General features: G+C 34.1%; 1 pseudogene; it reads left to right on the forward strand.

The window, feature by feature from the left end:
- Positions 1-14,348: 14,348 nt before the first annotated feature.
- Positions 14,349-23,249, forward strand: LOC128223031 (uncharacterized oxidoreductase MexAM1_META1p0182-like; annotated as a pseudogene).
- Positions 23,250-24,075: the final 826 nt, after the last annotated feature.

The raw sequence follows: 24,075 nt of genomic DNA on the forward strand, positions 1-24,075 counted from the left end.
AAAAAGAGATGAAATGTAAATAAAACATATTTGTGATTTTATTTATGTAAAGACTTTTTCAAATTACGAAAAAAAGAAAGAAATAAGTAATAACGCTGTCAATATAGGTCAATTTGGATTTCGACGTTCTAATGATTTAGACTTTAATTTTGAAATGCTTAGTTGTGTATGTCAAAAGGAAGTACATTTTTAAACTGTTATCATCTATTCATTCACGTTCTTGTTTATATGCCTAGTGGGCAAATTTGCAACTGGGGTATTTTGGTAGCGTGTATATAGTTATTGGGAATTTGGATCAGTTTGTTTTATAAAATGCTAAAGGTTTGTGTTAAATAGAACATTATACATAATGATAGGGCTAATATTACTAACCTTGAAATCAATTTCTGTAAATCCTTCAACTCTAATTCACTTTGCGATATTATTTTGCAGTATTTATTTATTAAATAACAAAGAAATCGTTGTCTTTCAAAACAAAGAAGTAATAATGTCAGTTTTTTCACTCTAAAAAAATCAAGAATGCATTTAAATTTATAACTTCAAAAGTAAAAGATGAAATAGGAGTGCGATAGCTTTTAATTCAATGTATTTGAAAGCTTAGAATTCCATTTTGATAGCATATGGGTCCCAAACAAAGACCAAATGGCCAAACTTAAAAACAATACAGTTAAATCAGACATAAACATGGTATTGCAAACATTTGAGTCCTTTGTACAAACAGTGTGCCAAAAGCATTCATAAATGAAGAACAAAATAAATGATTTGTATTTATAAAAAAATCTCTTCTTGATTTTGTTTAAATTTGCTAGTTATTTAATGTAAATTCCGCCTTATCAAAAATACACCCGGTCGCAAAAACAATTGTTGCGCTATATAACATTGAGTACCCACAAGGGTAAATTTGCTCAACCTTTGAGCAAGTTTACCCTAGGTGTTATTTGCGTTTATATGCGCAAATTTGTTCCCGGTGATCAATTTGCCCCCGATGGTAAATCTTGTCATATAAACGCAAAACTATACTTATAATATTACAACCGGTTGGAAACAGCACTTGTTGGACGACTGCCTTGTGTAGAATTTATTTGGATAACACCGTGTTTGTTCATTAAACCTTTAAAACATTTTATTGAAAGGTAACTAAACATGGAGAAATATATGGCATTTCATAAATTGCCATTTTCTACAGATCCTTGTGTATTGAAATGCAATAACAGTTTCAGTTTTTTTTTTGTATAGGCATTATTCTTTGCATTGAAGAGTTCAACTATTTCTGCTAACATAAAGCCATGCAATTGTATATACTTTTGATTGACACTAGCACAATGTTTCATAATACTCTTACAGAAGTCTGTAAGTTTATTTTGTGTTCAACTTTGGCATGCTGCAATGCTATGAAGCGATAGCTATTTCAAAAAAGATCGGAAAACTTTACCCTTAATATCATTTTAAATAAAGCATCATACTGTTTTCAATTATATTCCACGTTTAGACACAGGTTTAAAATACATGAACTTAAAAAGAAATATGTGAAAAATGTTGGGATATTTATTCATACTGTGACCTTGAATTTATGATAACTTTGACCTTGAAAAAGTCAGTGCGGAATGTAAAATTGAATTTCAATATGAAAAAAGGTTAAATACATGTTAAATAAATCTTCGTCTTTTTAATTTGTGGCGGCGATTTTGTACGCCATCTTTGATTTCTCAGTCCACAACATGCATTGCAAATGTATGCCATCACTTCCATCTACTAAACACTTTACCGAACATTTTGATATGTAGCATTGATTTTCTTCTCCTTAAATCAGCCTCTTTTGACATGTGTGTCACTCAGTTTTTCAAATACGCCTACTAAACGCCAGCTCCACCACACTTAACATTGGTGAAAAGAAAATGAGTTGTCAACACTTCCGTGGTGCAGCTTTGCCTTTTGTTTATTTGTTTCCATGTGAAGATAATCTATATTTCATCTGTTTTTTCATTCAATGGAAATATTTGAAAATCGGAGTATGTGGAACTGTGTAGGAATCTATTGTACGAACTGTAGTTTAGGAGTTTTTCTCCCGATTCGTAATTGTGCATATTTTGAGATTTGCCAGCACTTTAACAGACACGCCGTAAAAACCATTCTGGTGCATACATATAACTGTTATTAAAAATACCTACGCTGGTACTCATTATATATTTCAAACTCTTCTTAAAAATAAAGTATGCATATATTTATAAAAGTGGTGGCGCTGCTGCTCTCGTGATGGCGCTGTGGAGTAGTGGTGGCGTTGTCGAGTGTGATTTGCGCTGAATTTGAAATATTAATCATGTGTGGCTTAAAGTTTCATTTTAATACATATTGTTCACAGTTTGGGGGTTTTGATAGTAACTGTTAATTTTTTTGTATCCATTGCATGACTCTTTTGGCATGAAGACACTGCCATTACACAGTCTGTCTCAAGTTTGTATGTTTACTTAGTCATATATTGTGTTCTACCTTTTTGGAGTCATGGCAGCCCCCTGGGACATTGCAGGAAACACTATGTTGGAGGTAAATTGACATAACTCCACTGCAAGCGATTCACATGTAGCTGTTTTGGCAGTATGGTGCAGCACCACAGATGATGGAATTGTTTCTGCAGTAAAATATATACACATATAAATACATTAGTGTTATTTAAAATAAAAAAGATACATATAAATGACCTGAGAATCATCAATTCGTTTAGAATGACATCATTATATACTCATTTTTATTCATATTTAATAACACCTCTAATAAAAAAAAATTGACAGATACATCCATGATATTCATTTGAGGCGGGTAAGAAATCTTACTATTTTAAGCAAAGGTGTCAACCCCAGAAAAAAACTATGGCTTAATCACCAATCAGCTGAATCATCTGTAAAACAATTTTAAAGGCTTTCATTTTTCATTGCCAATGAGCATACCAAGTTTGGTATCCCATTAATACATGCGTCCAAGGTAATTGTTGGCCTACTTCATCCTTTCTTTTCAGGTTGCGTTGTCAACGTGTCGAGTATTTCTGGTCAACTTACGGTAAAGTACATGTATCCGTCTTTACATTCATTTTGGCCATCTGATCTTCATTTGTATAATGTTGTTTTTAGGTCTTGCTAAACATACGTATCACCATGAAATAAATGTTTAACCTGAGCTGTCGTAGGAAATCGAATACCGCATTACGGCGCATGGAAAGGTAAACTAGTTTTGAATAAGGGCCATAACTCAAAAAATAGAGGTATGTTACCAAAGTCGAAGTTGACGCTATTGAATATTGTAAAATTACTAAAACCAGTGAATCTGTCATACTAATTTTGGAAAATTTTAAATTGGAAAGTGGCTATAACTCCCTTTTTACAATTTCTATGTTGAAAAGGGGACATATTTTCGTCAAAATTAGTTGATTAGCGATCTTGACCATTCTTTTTTGATGTTAAAGGTGTTTTCCAAAATTGATTTCAATCCTTCCACCTTTTTATGAGTAAGTGTCCGGACAAAAGCAACCGACTTACCAACAAGCTCACTCCTATATATCCCCACCCCCAAAAACTGCCTTTCACACGGGCGCTTGATATTATGAACACATTGCGCACAATTTAAGTTTGTGTTTGATTCTTTGTACACTTACAGAACATATGTATATTATTTACAAAATCTCTGGACGCACCCTGGATGCATCCAATATGCCTGCCAATATTCGAGATTACCATAATTATGTTAATATATACGAGTAATTGTGATGCTTCCTGTGACCAGAATAAATGCATTGTTTAGTAATATTTTATGATTATTGAGATGTTGAAAGTGAATTATCTTAATATTCAAAAAGAACCGTGCATGTTCATGAGTTGATGCTTATTATTACGAAATGATTAAAAATTAATATCCGGTATAGCAGATGATTTTGAACCTAATTTCATATAATCTTTATATGATGAGGATAAAGAAATACAAGATGACGTTAAGATGGTCGTCATAAATATCTCTTTGAGTATTTTCTATCCATTAATATGGCACACATGTTTTTAGATAAGGCTGTTTATTTACTTGTACATTGCTCTTGTTCCCAATGTTCCTTTAGTTTACAAGTTGCTACTACCTAAAGGTAGTGCAATTTGTGTGTTTCCATTTTATTATGGGACAATGTAAATTGATTTTTTTTGGTTTAAATAGACTTAGTTTCGTGATATCGTTACCATTATTTAGTAGACTACTAGTGTTATAGTTATGGTAAGGACCCTCTCAGGATATATCGAATATGTCCACAAAATCCAAAGTTTCCACCACGTGGCATTGACTACTTGTCTTTATTATAAAGCCAGACATTGGTTCGGAATGGACGTTATGGTGTCCAAAATGAGTACTATAGAACTAAGCAGGCTTTAGTAGAAATGCACATATAATATTCAGGTCTGAATGGGCTTGTGGTTCCCAATCTGTGTTTTTGGCACTAAATTGATTGATTAAAATCAAAATTAATTAGAGCACCACATGGGGTTCATGGTTGACAAATCTTGTCTTTTTGACACTAATATAGCTTTATAAGAAATACTGACACAGTTTGTTTTGGTCATCTGTTCATGGTTGCGAAAATATCGTTTATTTGGCACTGTGGAGCTGCACATCATTTTTACTCTGAACGCGCTTTATTGTACTGAAAATGAAAACGATAGAATACAGGGCTGACTTAATTATAGAATATTTGAGGTGTGTTAATATTTGGAACTGAATTTGATGTAGAAGAGCCATCATGTGGTATGTTTTACAATGGATATACGTTTTTTTGGGCAGATTATTGATTATTTGGCGCTGAATTGACTTGAGAACCTATATATAGGATTTCTTACACTTAATGGTCTAACGTACAGCATAAATAGTATTTATTTGGCATTTTGTGTTAAAGATTCGTTGGCTATTTTTGTAAGTTTGTACAGAATGGACTGGCACGACTGGCACAGTCGACTTAAGAACAGTCAGTCCATGGTGGCTGTATAGCAGATATATGTAGATGAGAGCCAAAATGTGGGTGAATGAGCTCTGGCTTGACTTTTTTAAAACCCGGCCGATGCGTGATCGCTGATGGTTCGGCTTGACTGTGACCATAATAGGGGTACAGGGGGCTGCCGTGAACCTATTGTGTCCACAAGAGACAATTCGAAATTGCGCCGTAATGGGGGTTGAGCCACACAGTTTACTTTTGGAAGCAAGTTTTTAAATACTTTATAGACCTAGGAAAGATGTTGTTTTGGGGTTGTTTGGTACTAGAATTATATCACATCAGGTTTGAAAAACGAAGGATTAACTTAAAAAGTGATTGTTCTGGTTGGTAATGACTTTTCAAATAAAAAAAAAGTTGAAAAGAACATAAGGCAATTATTAAGCTAATACCATAAACGTAAGATATCAATATCTGCATTCAGTACAACTAGTTTTCATTGTGATATTTAATGTTGCAGTAATTCCAGCCATATTGCTTGATTCGATGGAGAGTTATAGCATTATTATTATTATTATTATTATTATTATTATTATTATTATTATAGGAATATTCTTCGATCAATAACTTTATGATCATAATATTTCAGACAGGTTTGATAGCCAGCCGAATCGCTTATGTCTTTCGAGAGTTATAATAGGTCTTTAATTATAGAAATTACGGAATATTGTTTTTGTTCGACCAATTTCTTGAGAAGCATTTGTCCAAGCATAACAAAATTGTGTTAGAATGTGAATGGGCAGAATATTTTGGTCAAGTTTGATAACGAGCCATGTCGCCTCAGTCAAAACATAGTTTTGACCCTTGAATTAAAAAACACACACACTATTTACAGTGTCCGCTCTCTAAATTTGGCTCAACTTATCACTAAACGTAGATGTCCTAAAACTAGGACGGGGGTATTTTGTGACAGTTGCCGCTCTTGTTTGGGGAATAAAAGGCATTGTTTTAACTCTGCAAAGGCATGTGTACCAGATTGTCTGTCCTATTTTCAGTTCCCACGACGGGCCAGCTACAGCATCAGCAAAGCAGCACTGGACCAGTTCACGGGCATCTTAGCTAATGGTTGGTCAGTTTTATGGTATTGAACTTATAAAGTGGAGTTTTCAAAACAAATAATCAATCATTATTTTGTTATGATTTATTTTAAATAAGTGCTGCACATCGCATGACGTGCAGTTGTTGGCACGTCGATGCGTACAATGGTATGCGTTCATAATTGTTGTTATATATTTTCAGAGATTGGTGAACATGGCGTCAGGGTAAACTCTGTCAAGTAAGATCTATTTTTCATTGAATTTATTATTGACGACCTTACTCCCCCGCGTTTGTAAATGTTTTAACAGAAAATATATTCCAAGCGGTTAATTAAATTCACCGTTTTGTTACAGCTTATCAATATATATGAAAAGTCACATACTTGAAAGGCCGTGTTTATATTTGCTAAACTATAAAAATATATATAATATAGTTGTGTTGACAATAACATTATATCTTTAAGTCCAGCGATGATCCGGACGGGGATTAATGTGAAAAGTGGTATGAGCGAGGAGAGATACCCCCAGGTGGGACACTGCTAGCAATTTCTGATTACTAAATGTCGTGTCCTTTAAATGAAGTTTGGTTATGATATAGCAACCCTTACTTTAGTTATTCACTTACATCCGTTTTTCTAATTTTAGAAACAGTGACCTTGGTCTTGCCCAAGGTGCCCCAAACGTAATCCAATGAAATCTATTAATAAACTCTTCATACAGAACAAGTTAAGGCAACTCTAACTTAAGTTATTCAGTTTCAACCGGTTTTTGCATTTTTAGTAGATGTGACCTTGACCATGACCCTAGGGGCCCCAAACTCGATCCCATAAAAGGTCTCCACTATGTTCAAACCTTGTTAAAATGTTTCTGTAAAAATCCACAAAAATAATGGTGAAACAACAAAGATAATCAAGGCCAATAATTGTATTAAGGTTACTATGGAGTTATGTTACCTAATTTGTGCGAATCTATTGTGTAAAGTATAAAAGGAATTAACGATTTTTGAAATCTGAGTTTAAAGCAGAAATTGGCCACAAAGTTTTTCAGTCGATGAAGAGCCATAATTTGTATTTAGGATAACATGGAGTTATTTTACCTAATTGTGTAATGGCCGTTAACAACTGAGTGAAGTGTAAATCCAATTAAATGTAACGTATAAAGGTAACTTGTGTTCATTTCAGTTGTCCGTAAACTATAAACCGGACACAATGTGCTCTAAAGTTTTAACCTTAAGTCAATTAGTGGGCCATGATTTGTATTTAAAGTAAATTGGTGTTATATAATCTCATTTCTGTTAATTATTGTTTGAAGTATAAAGTCAATCGAATGAAGGGAATAGAAGGTATTCGTAAAAATGCCATATTTCCAGAAAACTTTAACCTGATACAATATGCCATAAAATAACCTAAGTTCCTATGTCAATCAAGGGCCATAATTTGTAATTAAGATAATATGGAGTTACTTAACCTAATTGTGTGATGGTCCTTAACAGCTGTGTGAAGTATTAAGTGAATTGAAGGGTACTTGAGTTATAAGTGAAAATGCCAATTTGCCGTTAAGCTTTAACTGGACACCGACGCAAACACCGGGGCGAGTAGTAAAGCCTCCTAATTCTTCAATTAGCCGAGTTAAAATGACATGAGGTTTTGTCCATGAAATGTTTAGTCCTACATTCCGATCAAGGGTCATTATTTTATTTTAATGTACTAGTATAAAGGATAACATGGAGTTATAACACCTTGTTGTATAATGAGTTTCAACAATATTGTGAAGTATGAAGTGAAATGAAAGAAGGGACTCGTGTAATTAGTGCAAATCCAAACCTGCCCTTAAACTTTACCCTAAGTTCCCAAGTCAATCAGGGGCCATTATTTGTATTTAGGTTGATATGGAGTTATTGAACCTAAATGTGTGAGGGTCCTGAATAATTGTGTGAAGTATTACATGAATTGAATTATTAGTATTGTAGTTATATAAAATTAGTAGCTTGTAACCAACTTCAAACTAGACCTATATGGTGATGGACATGTGAAGCAAAGGCCATTCAAAATCGTCAACCCTTTTAGTAGTATAACAATCAGTTTCTTGCAATTTTCAAGTTTTAAAGGGGTCATAATTCAGTTTAAAAATATTGTTGTATGTACGCAAAGGCGAACTGGACCCATACTTTAAACATGTGAATCAAAACTTATTTAAGTCCATCATTTTTTATAAGTATCGCCTTTAGACCATAAAAGAACAGCCAATTGACCAGCTCACTTCTGTAGCCCCGGTTATCAGAACACTGAACTTTGTGGTATAAGCTGGACTACTTCATTATTATTTCACACTTTTCCAGTTTTTCGAGGAGCAGAAGCTGACACATGCACTGGGGCGTAACGGGGAACCAGACGAGGTTGCCAAAGCAGTAACGTTCCTCGCCTCCGACCAGGCGTAATTCATTTCCGGTCAAATATTGTACGTTGACGGCGGTCGCCATACGAAACCAACGTAATAATATGACTGGATAATGTCTTCGAGGGACTGACAAGCGGCTGCTATGTACAGGTCCATTTCCAGCTGGAAAATCCGTGGAACTTCAGTTTCCATCTGATTTGAACTCCACCTTGGTTAAAGTGACACTTATTTAAAATCAATACATACACGTGTATATCAAAAATGAAATTTGAATGATAAACCTTAACAATTTCTTAGGTAATGAAATTGATGGAAATAATAATTACTGATATAAGGACTGTACCTTATATTTAATAACAGAATAAACACAAATAATAAATGACTGGTGGATCCTAAAACATTTGTAATGGTATACTTTCGTCTCATAAGGTAGAAATACCATGTTTTCAGCACCTTTCTTTCAAATTATACACATACTCATTCATAAGAACAATTGTTTTTAATATGTGTTTATCCATTTTGGTAAATTTAAAGAATTGATTTAATTGTGGTACACTTTTTTGGGGAATTTGAGTGCATTTCATAAAATCCAGAAAATATTCAGACAGTAGTTTCTTCTTTGATATACAAAATTCAAAAGTACGCAAGTTTAATATTAAACTGTTTGGTTAGTGTTTTGTGATCAGTTATATAGCTACATGTATAATAATTTATATCATAAGATGCAGCTGAGTCATTCTTGATGTCAATAATTGGATGGCAAACCGAGATTATGATCTTGTACACTTGAATTTGGATTGTAAGATAATTGTCAATATGAATTCGCTAAAATACCTTAAGCTCTGGTTTCCTCTTCACAAAAATATAATGTTTTTCTTTTAATGATGTTTTGAAAATGCTAAATATTCCTTTTCCAATTTGTTTTTTGTTTTGATATAACAAGAAGCATAGCATTAAGCAATTTTCTAACACATTATGATCATTAAATTGTCCAACTGTCACAATATTATAAGTAGAAAGCCTATGTCTTGCTGAGGCTGGAGTCTAAAATCCGTGCCGGATGGTCTAAAAAGTAAGGTTCAAATATGTTCAAACAAAATGATAATGAATTATAAGAGTCACAAGACAATGTGATCATCTTTTAATATATTCAAATATTAAAATTTTATTGTACATACAGTCAATTGACTGATTGTTCAGAACTTGTTAAAGTTAACCAGGTAAATAACGACATCTTTGTTAACATTTTAACTAAAATATTTCATGTTGTGCCCATATATTTGAATAAAGCAAGTACAGCAGAGCCATATATTTCAAAGCTTGTTACAAATATTGCATATAGCAGGTGTATCCATGAAACTTCCAGAGCAGTAAAGATTTGAAAGTTAACAACAATTATGTTAACAAAGTTGTTAACTTTCTATGACAAATTACTGAACAACTGGCTCAGTGTGCACAAGAAATTGTATGGGATATATAAATAGAAATTCAGCTTGGCATGTAATGAAATTGTCTTGCACATTTACCGAATGTATATGCAGTCGAAATATGGCCAATACGAACAGCAATGGAAACATCAAAACCACTCCAAATCATTTGGAGAAACACAAGCCACATTCCTCAGTAGAATGATGAAATGATGTCATTAGGTGCGTTTAGACTGGACTTGAAAGTAGATTAAATTTCATAACAGCGTTCAGTGATCTTTCTAAATACATAATCATAACGATTCAGTAAGCTTACTTTGCCCATTCAACATTCAAGAAAGGATGGTCGTACCCGAAACCCGACACTACTGCTAGAGCACTTGCAGTCCATAAAACCACAGAGATTTTATCATAAAAATTGAGTTAAACCTTAGGCGGTTATTGAATAGGAAGTATATATAAAACCCTACCCTAAGATGCAAAGTATTTTGTAAATAACAAGTGTAGATGCCGATTCTAAACTTTACAAATAATTTGTTTTGACTTCAATTAAGAAATATGGAAATATATCTGTGTTACCTATGTAAAATAAGGACCAAGAAATCCAGGATGGCTTTTAAGATGGCCGAGAGTTTTCGTATCTCTAGATGAGGCACACGTTTATATATATATATATATATATATATATATATATATAGATGTATACTGAAATGTGTTTTGCTAATGTTTCTAATGTACCTTAAATCAACATGCTCAACTGATTACCTTCAGGTGAAGGTCAAGGCCATTTCAAAGTCAATGTACAAAATCAAAAACATTTGAGATTTTCTGTATATTTTTCTAGTTTTCAATGCTAATGCATTTATTTGTGTCTTTGTTTCGGATTAATTATAAAGCTTAACATGGATTTAGTTGGCTTTAAATGACCTTTATGGTTGCCAAGATGTGTAATATTTGCCATTGAAATGGCCATATGTATAAAGCACATGGGTGAATTTAGTTCTGAAAAGGCTTAATGGTTGCAACATGTGGTATTTTAGGCACTGACAATGACTATTACCACTTGCACATGAGCTTGTTTGGCATAAAACGGTTTTTAAGGTTGCCAAAATGTGGTAATATTTTGTTTTTGGCACTTACTAGACTTAATTACTAATTAGTAATGCACATATCCTTCTTGGCTCTAAATTGGTTTATGGTTATCAAAGTTCGTATTTTGGCATTGATTATGCTTATTTTAAGCCACACATGAATATTTTGGCTGTAAATAGTCTTGATGCTAGCAGAAAAGTGGTCCCTAATGAGTGGTTTTAGTCTCTGTATGGGTTGCCACGGTATGATATTTTTGGTTATGAGTATGATTAATTAGATCAGCACTGTGAATGGGGCTTATGGGTGCCGAAGTATAGCCTATTTGGCGATGATAAGGATTAAAAACCTATTCATGATTTTGTTTCGGTTGCTTAAATGTAGTCTATGTGGCACTGAAAAGGCTATATTGGAAATACATATGAGTTTGTTTTGCTCAGAGTGATCCACATGCCAAACTGTTGTCAATTTGGCACTGATAAGGCTTACAACTATACAGACGTTTGTATGAATGTGATTAATTGTTGTCAAGTTTAAATTGATAAAGAACTAGACTGACTTGAGTATAGACACCTGAGGTGTTTTTATCTATTAATATGCCCACGGTAGTAACAACTTTGTTGGATATAGAAGAACCGTTCTGTAGTACGTTTGACACTAGATCAACTTCCTTGCAGCAGAATTGAATCTGGGCACTCAATTGTCAAGATTCTATTTCTTTACACTAAATGTTCTCAAGTATATTAAAGTTTTTGTTTATTAGTCACTTGATAGAGCTTCATTGAGCCTCTTTATTGAAGGTTTGGTACAATATAGAATAACAGTTTATATAAAATAGAACATCAGACATAATGATAAGGCTAACATTATTAATGTTTGAAATCAATTTCTGTATATGATTCTCTTATTCACTTGACAATATCTTGTTACAGTAATATAAGTCTAAATTAAAAAACAACAACATGTGTCTTTAGAAAAGAATGAATATATCATCGCGTCTGTTTGTTTCATTCTAAAAAAGCACCAAGAACGTGTTTAAAGTTTATAACTTTAAAAGTATCAGCTGGAGTAGGAGTTCGATAGCTTTTAATTAAATGTATTCGAACGTTTAGCATTCCATTTTGATTGCATTTTAATCTCAAACAAAGACAAAATGGCTAAACTTGAAGAAAACAAAAAACAATGAATCAGACATAAAGATTAAATTTGGATTGTAACCACAGTCGAACCTGACCTATATTGTGTTGTAAAATTACTAAAATCCATTGAACCTGTCATGCAGATTTTGGAAAACTTAAAATTGGAAAGTGGCCATTACTCAGCCAGAAATGGGTAGTTTATAAATGAACTTAAAGTCAAACTTGACCGATATTTCTTGGTGTTAAACATGTGTTCATTTAACGTCCAGTCAATTTTGTTTTGTTGTAAAGGGGACCTTACTCCGTCAATATTAGTAGAATTAATTAAAGTCGAACTTGACCTTTTTTATTATGTTTAACTTAACATTTTTTATCCAAATGTTATTTCAATCCGTCCACCTTTTCATGAGTAATTGTCCGAACAAAACCAGCCGACTTAAAAACAAGCTCACTCATATATATCCCCACCCCAAAACCTATTTTATACGGCGGTTAAATAGGTTGGCATTATGAAGGATTTGTGCACATTTAGGATTTTTGTTAAACTGTGTGCATTTGCATACATATTAACATGATTGAAAAAGCTCATGACCCTCTGGATTCATTTAATATTGCTACCGTTACCTTAATTATGTTAGCTGTGGTGCTTCCTATGACCTGAATAAATGCAATGTTTAATGATATTTAATGATTATTGAGATGTTGAAAGTAAACAATCTAAATTTTCGTATATATACTCTCCGGAACAAGATTTTGTGTTGCCCTGGCAATTATAACATCCATGAAAATCATTAATTTACCGAATTTAACGGCAAATAACCGTATATGTTCATAAGTTGATGCTTATTTTTACGATATGTTTGAAAATTAACATCCATTGAATATGTTGCAGTATTGCAGACGTTTTTGAACCTAATTTCGTATAACCTATGAAGAGGACCAAGACATAGAAGATGGCGTTCAAGATCGTCGTCACCAATATCTATTTGATTATTTTCTATATCTAAATATGGAACATTTGTATTTAGATAAGACTGTTTATTCCAATGTGTGTTGAGCTTGTTCCCAATGTTCCTTATTACAAGCTGCTTCTAACTCCCGTTAATGCAATTTCTGTCTATCCAATTTGTGATGACATATATGCAAATAGGATATTTTTCCTTTACATAAACTTACTTTTTACGGAATCGTTGACATAAATCCAATTTGGCGACCAAGTTGCATTGACTACTTGTTTTAATTAAAGAGCTCGTCATTGGTCAGGTTGGCTTTAAATGGTCTTCATGGTGGCCAACATGTGTAGTTGTGTGCATTTAAAAGGCCTTATGTGAAATGCACATGGGTTTATTTGGCTCTAAATGGGCTAAATTGATGCCAATATGTGGTAAAATGAGCATTAAAATGACAGCTGCACATGAGGTTGTTTGGCTTTGAAAAGTCTTTGAGTTTGGCAACGAGTGGCCAACTCTAGCATTGAGAAGGCTAATGAGAGCTGAACATGTTTGTTTGACACAGAATGGGGCCAAAACGATCTCTAAGTCTTAATTAGAGCTGCATACATGTTTCATTTGCACTGGAAAAGCGTTATAGTCTTTGCCGAGATATGGTCTATTTGGCATTGATTAGACTTAATAAGAACTGCATATGGATTTTTTATGGCTGTAAAACTGTGTTATTTGACACCGGCAAAGCTTAATTAGATTTTTCGCATGTATTTGTTTGGCTTCATATTATTATTTAGTTCTAAATGGGCTGACGGTTCCCAAAATGTTTTTGGCACTTATTAGGCTTAATTAGAGCAATACTTAAATTCATTTGGTTTTAATTGGATGGGCTTTATGGTTGCCAAATTGAGGTCTGCTCGGAACTAAGTAGGCTTAACTTGAGCTGCATATGGATGGTTTTAAATGTTATACGGCTGCCATCATGTGATCGATTTGATATTTTATAATGCGTAATTAGAACAGCACAAGGATTTGTTTTGCTCCGAATTGGGTTCGTTATTTCCAAATGCAGTCTTTTGGCACTGAAAACTAAACTCTCAATCAAACTCTGGTAAAAGACCGAAGGCAGGGCTCCGTAAGCGACGAAGACTGCGCTATGTTTCATTTAAAATGGTGAAGAAATAGTGAAGTTATCTTTGTTCAAAGTCTTTTTTTTAAATCAAAATATTGCCTTCCGATGTAGCATTTATGACGCAATTTATCACGTGGTATACACACGCTGTGGATAATTAATCTCATCGCATGCGCAATGTTCAGCTGGCATGTATATATATACAACTTGAACATATCAGAGTAATGTTACAATCGAATGTGATAGTAGGTAAATACGTTCAGAAGTATGACATCGTTGAAGGATAAAGTTGTAATAATTACAGGTAATATCTTTCGTTTATTTTAAAATCGAATCACAGTGCCCACAGATATCCATCTATATGAAATATTTTCATTTAGTGTTTACATGTTACACGTACATGTAAGGAATCCAACCTTTCATCATGGTCAGGAAACTAATTGAGGTTTGGATTCCTGAAATATATGTGTATCCGTAAATGTTCATGGCTGGTGACCTTTTAGTTTGGTATCTGGTTACCAATATGTTATATAAATGACCGGAAGTACATAATTACAAGTTATTACAATACGTTTAATTGCTCATTACTTCAATTCAACTCGGAAATAAATGATTTTGGTCTTTGAAGGCATCCGGAAGCAATTATTGCTATTCATTATGAAGGTAAAGCTAGGAGATAGTTGGAAGTTGGGGATTCTATTATCCAACTACCTGCTACTTGCCAGTTGGACATTCGAATAATCAACTACATAGTTTTAAGATATTGATGTTGATATTTAGCTACCCGACCATATCCAGAAGGTTATTTGTGAACATCGATCTACCAGCGAGTAGGTATTTGGGTCTTCAGATTGTATCTTGTTTTATGGTTAAAAATTACTCAAGTGTGGAAATCACTCGTTAAATGTAGTTTTATGTAAGTAACACATACCTGTATTGTGAGCAACAATGTTTTATTTGACTATTTTTCTACAATTCCCAGTTGAATATTCAAACATGTTATATGCAATTTTATCATCCTGGGTGTTGAGAAATGTCAAAAAGGTTAAGATAAGTCATTTAGATATAAATCCTTTTTTTGAATTTACATCACTAATTCATTCTGAGGCTCTAAGTAAATGTTGTTGTTTTTTGTTTTAACATTGAGATAATATTTAATCATATATCGTGCTTTGGAAATTTAAGTTTTAGAACCTAAGTCCTATGTGTTAAAATGTGTTTAATAAAAGTTAAATTATGTTTCAACTTCATAAATATACCCAAAATTAAATGCAGTAACATTTACATTTTAGCTCAGGCAAAAAACAACAACATATTAGTCATTGTACTTTACCGTAGCATCGTCAATCATTAAAAGGTTTTACATTATTTGTTTTCAAAACCATCAAGATACAGTGTTGCGGTTATGTCAATTATAACATCCATTATAACCACAAAAAAGGACAATAACACCGTCAAATGCATTGCAACAGAAGAAATTTGATTGATTGCACCGTCACAATTTAAATTACTCACATCATTAATATAAAACTCAAGCAATAAAAGTTTAACTGTTTTATATCCAGTTTGATTAGAAACTATGAAATACGAAATTTAAACTCGATTTTCTCAACAATTACATTGTCGACTTTGCACCCATTTCTACAGTGGCAAACACTCTCTGTTGTAAACAAATAATGAAGTACAATGTAGTAGGACATTGTCATGAAGAAGGCCATACTATGGAGAATGAATCTGTTTATACAAAAATGTCTTTGTCTTTGTCTATGCAGTTGTTGTTTTTTTTAAATTGAAATGAGGCAACTTCAAAAGTGTATTTCACGATTGAATACTCAAACATTTTTATCTGTTAATGTGAGAAACAATTGCGGTTATTTCAGTAGTTTTTTTACAATCGATACTTTGTATAACCGGCAACTTATGGCCTAATAACTGATTACTTATACGTCTGTCTGTACCTTTTTAAAGACGCTATAGTATGAAAAGCCCATTTTAAAACTTTACGCTAACATATGACGCGACTTCTTTTTTAAGGAGGTTGATGTCAATATGTGGAGTCCATTCAGATTCTATGCGTACCTTAACTAGCCTAACTGCGTTCATACCTCCCATAAATACTTCAATCATAAAATCTTTACTCATAGTTTTACCAAATGTTCATTATCTCTTTCAAAAATTGTTAAAAAATACCAAATTTCATTTCAGCATACCTAGTTCTTACCTATTCTGTAAATAGAACAACCCGACCATAACTGGAAACAGTTTATCATATGACGTCATATTAATAAATGATCACTTCACAGTTGATCTTACGCAAATTGAAAACGCTTTAACGTTGATTAAAGTTTTTGGTGGCCTGCTGACACAATACAAACAATAACAAGATAAACAATTTTCAATTTACATGTATATTAATTCCCGATCCGAACATAACCGAAGATGGTGCGTTCAAAGGATGATAAACGCAATTGCCGAAAGGTCATGCATTTAAGGAAAGAAGTAAAGGTGTATATATTGTTTATGGCGTTAATTATTATGGCATATATGCTCGGTACAGCAAACAGTTATTCCACTGACCCCTAGGTTCCGGCGATGTGACCGGTATTGGTGCGGCCACGGCGCTACACATGGTCAAGTTTCAACCACGACTTGTCATCACAGGGCGGGTCAAAAGCAAACTCGACGTAGTTGAGGAGAGCTTACTTGCTACGGGACTCAAACAGGACCGGGTGAGTGTTGAAGAAGTTTCTAAAACCGTTTGCAGTAAATTTGACAATTTTTAATTACGTTGATACATTAAGACACTCTTCACTCTCAATCTTGCGCTCTCTAAGATGAACGCATACTCTTTCAGTTACATTTATATTTTGATGAAGGTAATATCTGTGGAATGCCTATGCTTTTGTCTTGGAAGTGTTATTCTTTGACGACGAAAAATTTCGGAATTTTCTAGGACGATAACATAACGTTTGTTCAATGCGAGTTTTTTTTTAAAACTCGTTAACATGGTTGATACAATCGTCATGGATAGTTTTAATCAATTTAAGAAAGAATTGTTTTATAACTTGTCATTGATGACCAATGATACTTGGAATGTTTTCGTCAACCAATGGAATGATGGTTGTTTCAGTAATCTTTGTTCACAAGTTACAGTATTTAGCCGTTTCTTTAAAGTTGAGTCTTATAAATTGCCAGCGTAACCAATAGAAGTATGTGTGCTAGAGAAATAAAATATAACAATTCATGAATAAGCATTATAATTTGTTGAAGCTCCTCGTCGTTTTGTGTGACGTCACTGATGATGCTCAGCTTCAGAATCTTGTGCAGAGAACGCTGCAGATATTCGGGCAGATAGACGTCCTGGCAAGTGCCTACTTATGACGTCTATTTTACTTTACGTTGCCATATGAACAACTATAATAAACAGCGAGCAAGTGTTCATAAAAATGACCGTCTATATGTAATACTTTTTTGCGTTACTTAAAAATTATGTCGATGTGTGTTTATGTGTGTTTATGTGTGCGCTCGAGTGTCCGTCCTCAATATTTGCTTCAAACGCCATCTCCTTCTATTTTGTGTCGTCAATTTTCACCATACTCATAGGATTTGCTTGCTTTCTAGGAATTTAAGCGATACAGGGTCATATTGGCCTTATTATGTTAGTATTTATTGTTTACGCAAAATGTTTTATACTAGCAATAGTTCATTAAATAAGTCACCCATTAACACATACGCTCAAAAAGCACTATTTCGGACAAGAAATTGTGAAAACGGTCGAAGGCAAATTAGAGACGGTACACATGCAAACATTTGTGGGAGCCAGGTAACTAGCCAGTGTGTATATCCCTCACAGCCTTACACGACTGAACTTCTCATTGGGGTCGACTCCAATATGGATAGCTTGGTGGCTAAGTAAAAAATAAAGGTACACACCGAACAATTCAACGTGTGTTATTTTACAAACGTAAAAAATACCGGACTTCCGGTTACATTTCTAGAGCTGATTCCTTTCAGGTGAACAACGCAGCGGTAGTTGTTTTCCTGTCGTGATGGAAACCAATATGACTGATTTTGATCATGTGATGAACACGAACATCCCATCCGGTCGCCCTTCCTTCTCACTAAGCTGTGTCTACCTCACCTTATAAAGACCAAAGGTAAAGTAATGCACACTTGTTCACACAATATTTATGCGAAAAACTACAGAAACAAGCTCAGTAGCAAAAAGATTAAACATAAACCCGGTTTAATGGCACTGGATAAACGCCAAATACATAGAACACAAAAAAAACAGAAAAGAAACATGAAAGAGCAGCACAAAACTCACAGTGCATACATACTATATCTGCAGACGGAGGAATACAATTCAGAGCACCTAATGCAAAAACTTTTCAAAGATACGATGCAGTCATTGTTTGAAACTATGAGCATCATACACAGTCTGCCAAGGCTGGGACTGGAAAAAACAGCTGTTGATTCCCGACAGGTGGGACTTGACGGAACTCTATGAGGCTATCATCCTGAATATAGATAACATAGGATTGTATAACCCCCCTCTTTCTAATTTTATGTGTCTGAATGCTCTGAAGATTTCATCTTGATGGTCCCTGTCCACTGAGGTAGGAATATTAGACAAACTAGAATTAAGCAAGAGGAATGTGTCAGCTGGCCTCATTTAAGCATTTAAGGTCACCATGACCATGATATCTGTTGACCTCAAAACCGAAGGGGTTCATGGGTCATTGGCAATGAGCATACCAAGTTTGGTATCCCATTAATGCGTCCCAGGTAATCGTTGGTCTAATTCACCCTTTCTTTTCAGGTTGCGTTGTCAACGTGTCGAGTATTTCTGGTCAACTTACGGTAAAGTACATGTATCCGTCTTTACATTCATTTTGATAATCGGATCTTAGTGTTGTACATTGGTCTTGTTCCCAATGTTCCTTTAGTTAACAAGCTGCTAATACATTAGGATAATGCAATTTGTGTGTTTCCATTTCTATGGCACAATGTAAATTGGATATTTATTGCAACCATCGTTTAGCAGATTTGGGTAGATGGTAGCCAAAATGTGGTTGAATGAGCTCTGGTTTGACCTTGGTAAACCCTTGCTGATGCGTGATCGATGATGACTCGGCTTGACTATGACCACACAAGGGGCACAGGGGCTGCTGTGGGCCTATGGTGTCTACAAGAGACAATTTGAAATTGCGCTGTAATGGGGGTTGATCCATCCAGTTTACTTTTAGAAGCAAGTTTTCAAATACTAACTATACCTGGAAAATATGCTTTTTGGGGGTTGTTTGGTACTAGAATGATATCAATAAAAACACAGGATTAAATAAAAGTGATTATTCTGGCTGGTTATGACTTTTCACATCAAAAAAGTTTAAAGAACATAAGGCATCAATTAAGCTTATATTTATGATGTAAGATATAAATATTTGCATTTAGTTCAATTGTTATTCACTGAGATATTTATGTTGCAGTATTTCAAGATAACCAGCCATATTGCTTGATTCGTTCGAGAGTTGTAGCCCTATTATTATAGAATTTCCTAAATTTGGTCTTGTTAGATCAATAACTTAATGATCATAACATTCATTTCAGACAGGTTATCGCTTATGTCTTTAAATAGTTATAATCGGTCTTTAATTACGGAATTAGGGATTACGGAAAAAATATTGTTCGATCAATTTCTCGAGAAGCATTTATCGAACCATCTCTAAATTTCGTTAGAATGTGTATGGGCAGAACATTTTGGTCAAGTTTGATAACGAGCCATGTCGCCTTAGTCAAAACATAGTTTGAACTAATTTTGACCCTTAAATTGAAAAAACCCAAACACTATTGACAGTGTCCGCTCTCTAAATTTGGCTAAACCAATCACTAAACTTAGATGTTCTCAAACTAGGACAGGTGTATTTTGTGACAGTCGCCGATCTTGTTCGGGGAATAAAAGGCATTGTTTAAACTCTGCAAAGGCATGTGTACAAGATTGTTTGTCCCATTTTCAGTTCCCACACCAGGCCAGTTACAGCATCAGCAAAGCAGCACTGGACCAGTTCACAGGCATTCTAGCTAATGGTTGGTAAATTGTATGATATTGAACTTGCTAAGTGGAGTTTTCAAAACAAATGATCAATCATTATTTTGTTATGATTAAAAAAAAAATAAGTGGTGCACATGGCATGGTGTGCATTTGTTGCCACGTCGATGCGTACACTGGTATCACCTTTGCTACTTGTTGTTATATATTTTCTGAGATTGGTGAACATGGCGTCAGGGTTAACTCCGTCAAGTAAGTTCTATTTTTCATTGAATTTATCATTCTTATACCTTACTCACACCTTAATATTTTCTAAGCGGTTAATTAACTTAACCGTTTTGTTACAGCGTGTCAATATACATGAACAGTCACATACTTGAAAGGCCGTGTTTATATTTGCTAAACTATAATAACATACATTATATAATTTTGTTGACAATAACATTATATATTTCAGTCCAGCGACGACCCGGACGGAGCTTTGTGTGAAAAGTGGTATGAGCGAGGAGAGATACCCCCAGGTAGGACACTTCTAGCAATTTCTGATTACTACTTCTAAATGTTGTGTCCACATTTTCAAAATGATCTTATGAGGGTTTTTTACACCTAGTCAACAAGAGCTGTTCAACAAGGGTAGCGCGCTCGACAATATGCTGCTTTGTCATAGTTATGAATACAATAATGATGTTTTATGTGCCTCCAAAAATAATGATACAAGAATCAAAATAATAGTTAAAAACAAACGCCGAAATGCGACGAAACCATGTATTCAAGGATTGCCAGAAGAACTTTATCCTCGGTTGTGAGATTCAGTTTCAACTGTTTTTTTTCAAGTAACATTGACCTTGATCTTGACTCTAGGAGCCCTTAACCAACTCCATCCAAGGTTTCCATAAACTCTTCCTATATACCAGGTAAGGTCACAATATGACAACCCTATTTTTAGTAACAGTGACCTTGACCCTAGTGATACCAAACGCAAACCCAAGAAAGGTCTCCTTAAACTCCTCAACTATATATAGTTTGTTCACAAAATGTCAAACCGAACTTAAATTATTTGATACTATAGGTGAGTTAGACGCCACCGTCACTCTGGTTCGACTGAGCAACGGCGTACGATATTCTCAGAAACTGGTTTCACTTTTTCACGTTTTGAACATTTGGTTTAATGTCGCCATTCAACGAATCAAGGTTTTCAATGATTGACAGAAGAAGTTCAGCTTTCATTATGAGATTCAGTTTAAACCGTTTTTATATTTTATATTAGTTACAATGACCTTGACCTTGTCCACAATGGCCTCAAATGCAATCCAAAGAAAGGTCTCCATAAACTCTTCCTAAATACCAAGTTAAGTGAAGATATGTCAACCCCAATAAAAGTTTATTCAGAACTAAACAGTTTTCTGTTTTGAAACAGTGACATTGACCTTGACCCTAGGGACCGCCATCGCAATTCCATGAAAGGTCTCCTTAACCACTCCCCATATATTAAGGTTGGTCAAGATATGACAACTCTAACTAAAATAATTCAGTTTCAACCGTTTTTTTTTTTTAGTAATTGTGACCTTGACCAAGGAGCCCCAAATGCAACCTCTTTCTACATACCAAGTTTGGTAAAGATGTGATAACCTTTACTAAAGTTATTCTATTCTGTTTCTATTTTTAGTAGCAGTAACCGTCACCTTGACCTTAGCAGTTCTATGAAAGATATGCATAAACTCCTCCAATATATGAAGTTATGTCAAGATATGGCAACCCTAACTTAAGTTATTCACTTACAAACGTTTTTCTAATTTTAGTAATAGTGACCTTGGCCTTGACCCAAGGTGCTCCAGACGCAATCCAGCTAAATGTATCCATAAACTCTTCCTACATAACAAGTTAAGCAAGATATGACAACTTTGACTTAAGTTATTCAGTTTCAACCGTTTTTCTATTTTTCCTAACAGTGACTTTGACCTTGATCCCAGGGCCCCAACCGCAACCCCATGAAAGGTCTCCATAGAGTATTCCTTAACACCAAGTTTAGTCAATATATGTAAACCTGAACTAAGTTATTCAGTTTTGTTTTTTTAATAGATGTGACATTGACCATGACCCTAGGGGCCTCAAACGCGATCCCGTGAAAGGTCTCCACTATGTGCAAACCTTGTAAAAAATGTGCATGTCAAAAGCCATTAAAATAATAGTGAAAAAACAAAGTCAATCAAGGGCCATAATTTGTTAAAGGTTAATATGGAGTTATGTTACCTAATTTGTGCGATGTCTATTGTGTAAAGTATGGAGGAAATAAACTGAACTTTGTAGTATAGGCTGAACTACTTCTTTATTGTTTCACAATTTTCCAGTTTTTCGAGGAGCAGAAGCGGGCACATGCACTGGGGCGTAACGGGGAACCAGACGACGTTGCAAAGGCAGTAACGTTTCTCGCCTCCGACCAGGCGTCATTCATTTCCGGTCAAATATTGTACGTTGACGGCGGTCGCCACACGAAACCAACTTAATCATATGTCTGGATAATGTCTTCGAGTGATTGACAATCGGCTGCTATGTACAGGTCCATATCCAGCTGGAAAATCCGTGGAACTTTTGAAAATTCAGTTCCATCTGAAGTGAACTCCACCTTGGTTAAAGTGACACTTTTATTTAAAATCAATACATACACTTGAATAACAAACATGAATTTTGAATGATAAAACTTTAACAATTTCTTAAATAATGACTTTTATGAAAATACTAATTACTGATAACAAGACTGTAACCTGATATTTAATCACAGATTAAACACAAATATTAAATGACTGGTGGATCCTAAAAGACTTACAGTGATCAACTTCTCATAAGGTAGAAATACCATTTTTTCTGCAAATTTCTTTCAAATTATACACAGTATCACTCATAAGAACAATTGTTTTTGATATTTGTTCATCCTTTTCGGTAAATTAATAGAATTGATTCATTTGTGGTACATCTTGTTTGGGAATTATAGTGCATCTTTAATTTCATTAAAAACAGAAAATATTCCGACAGTAGTTGATTCTTTGAATTACAAAATTCAAAAGTACACAAGTTAAATATAAAACTGTTCAAGGTAAGTGCATTGTGATTAATTATATAACTACATGCATATACTAATTTCTATCATAAGATGCAGCCGAGTCGACCTTGTGGTCAATAATTTGAATGCAAACCTAGTTTCTGATCTTGTACACTTGAATTTTTTATTTTAGGGTAATTGTCAATATGAAATCGCTAAAAGAACTTATGCTCTGGTTTCCCCTTCTCAAAAATATTTGACAATGAACAAGTGTATGCCAATGTTTTGCTTTCAATGATGTTTTGTAAATGCTAAAATTTATTTTCCAATTTTTATTTGGTTTAATTTTACACGATGCATGGCATTAAGCACTTTTCTAACAGATTAAAGTCCACTTATGATGATTAATAGAAATAGAAAGCTAAAGTCTTACTGAGGCTGGAGTCTAAGATTCGTGCCGGATTGTCTGAAAAGTAAAGTTCAAATATGTCCAAACAAAAATAATAATTAATTGTAAGAATCCCATGACAATTAGATCATCTTTAAATATATTCAAATATTGAATTTTATTGCACATACAGTCAATTGACTGATTGTTCAAAACTTTGTTTAAGTTAACAAGGTAAATAACGACATCGTTGTTAACATGTTAACTAAAGTATTTCATGATGTGCCCATATATTTCACTGAAGCAAGTACAGCTGAGACATATGTCTCAAAGCTGTGACAAATATTGCAGATAGCAAGTGTATCCATGGAACTTCCAGAGCAGTAAAGATTTGAAAGTTAACAACAATAATGTTCACAAAGTTG

The sequence above is a fragment of the Mya arenaria genome, chromosome 17 (assembly GCF_026914265.1).
Source record: "Mya arenaria isolate MELC-2E11 chromosome 17, ASM2691426v1".
Taxonomy (NCBI): domain Eukaryota; kingdom Metazoa; phylum Mollusca; class Bivalvia; order Myida; family Myidae; genus Mya; species Mya arenaria.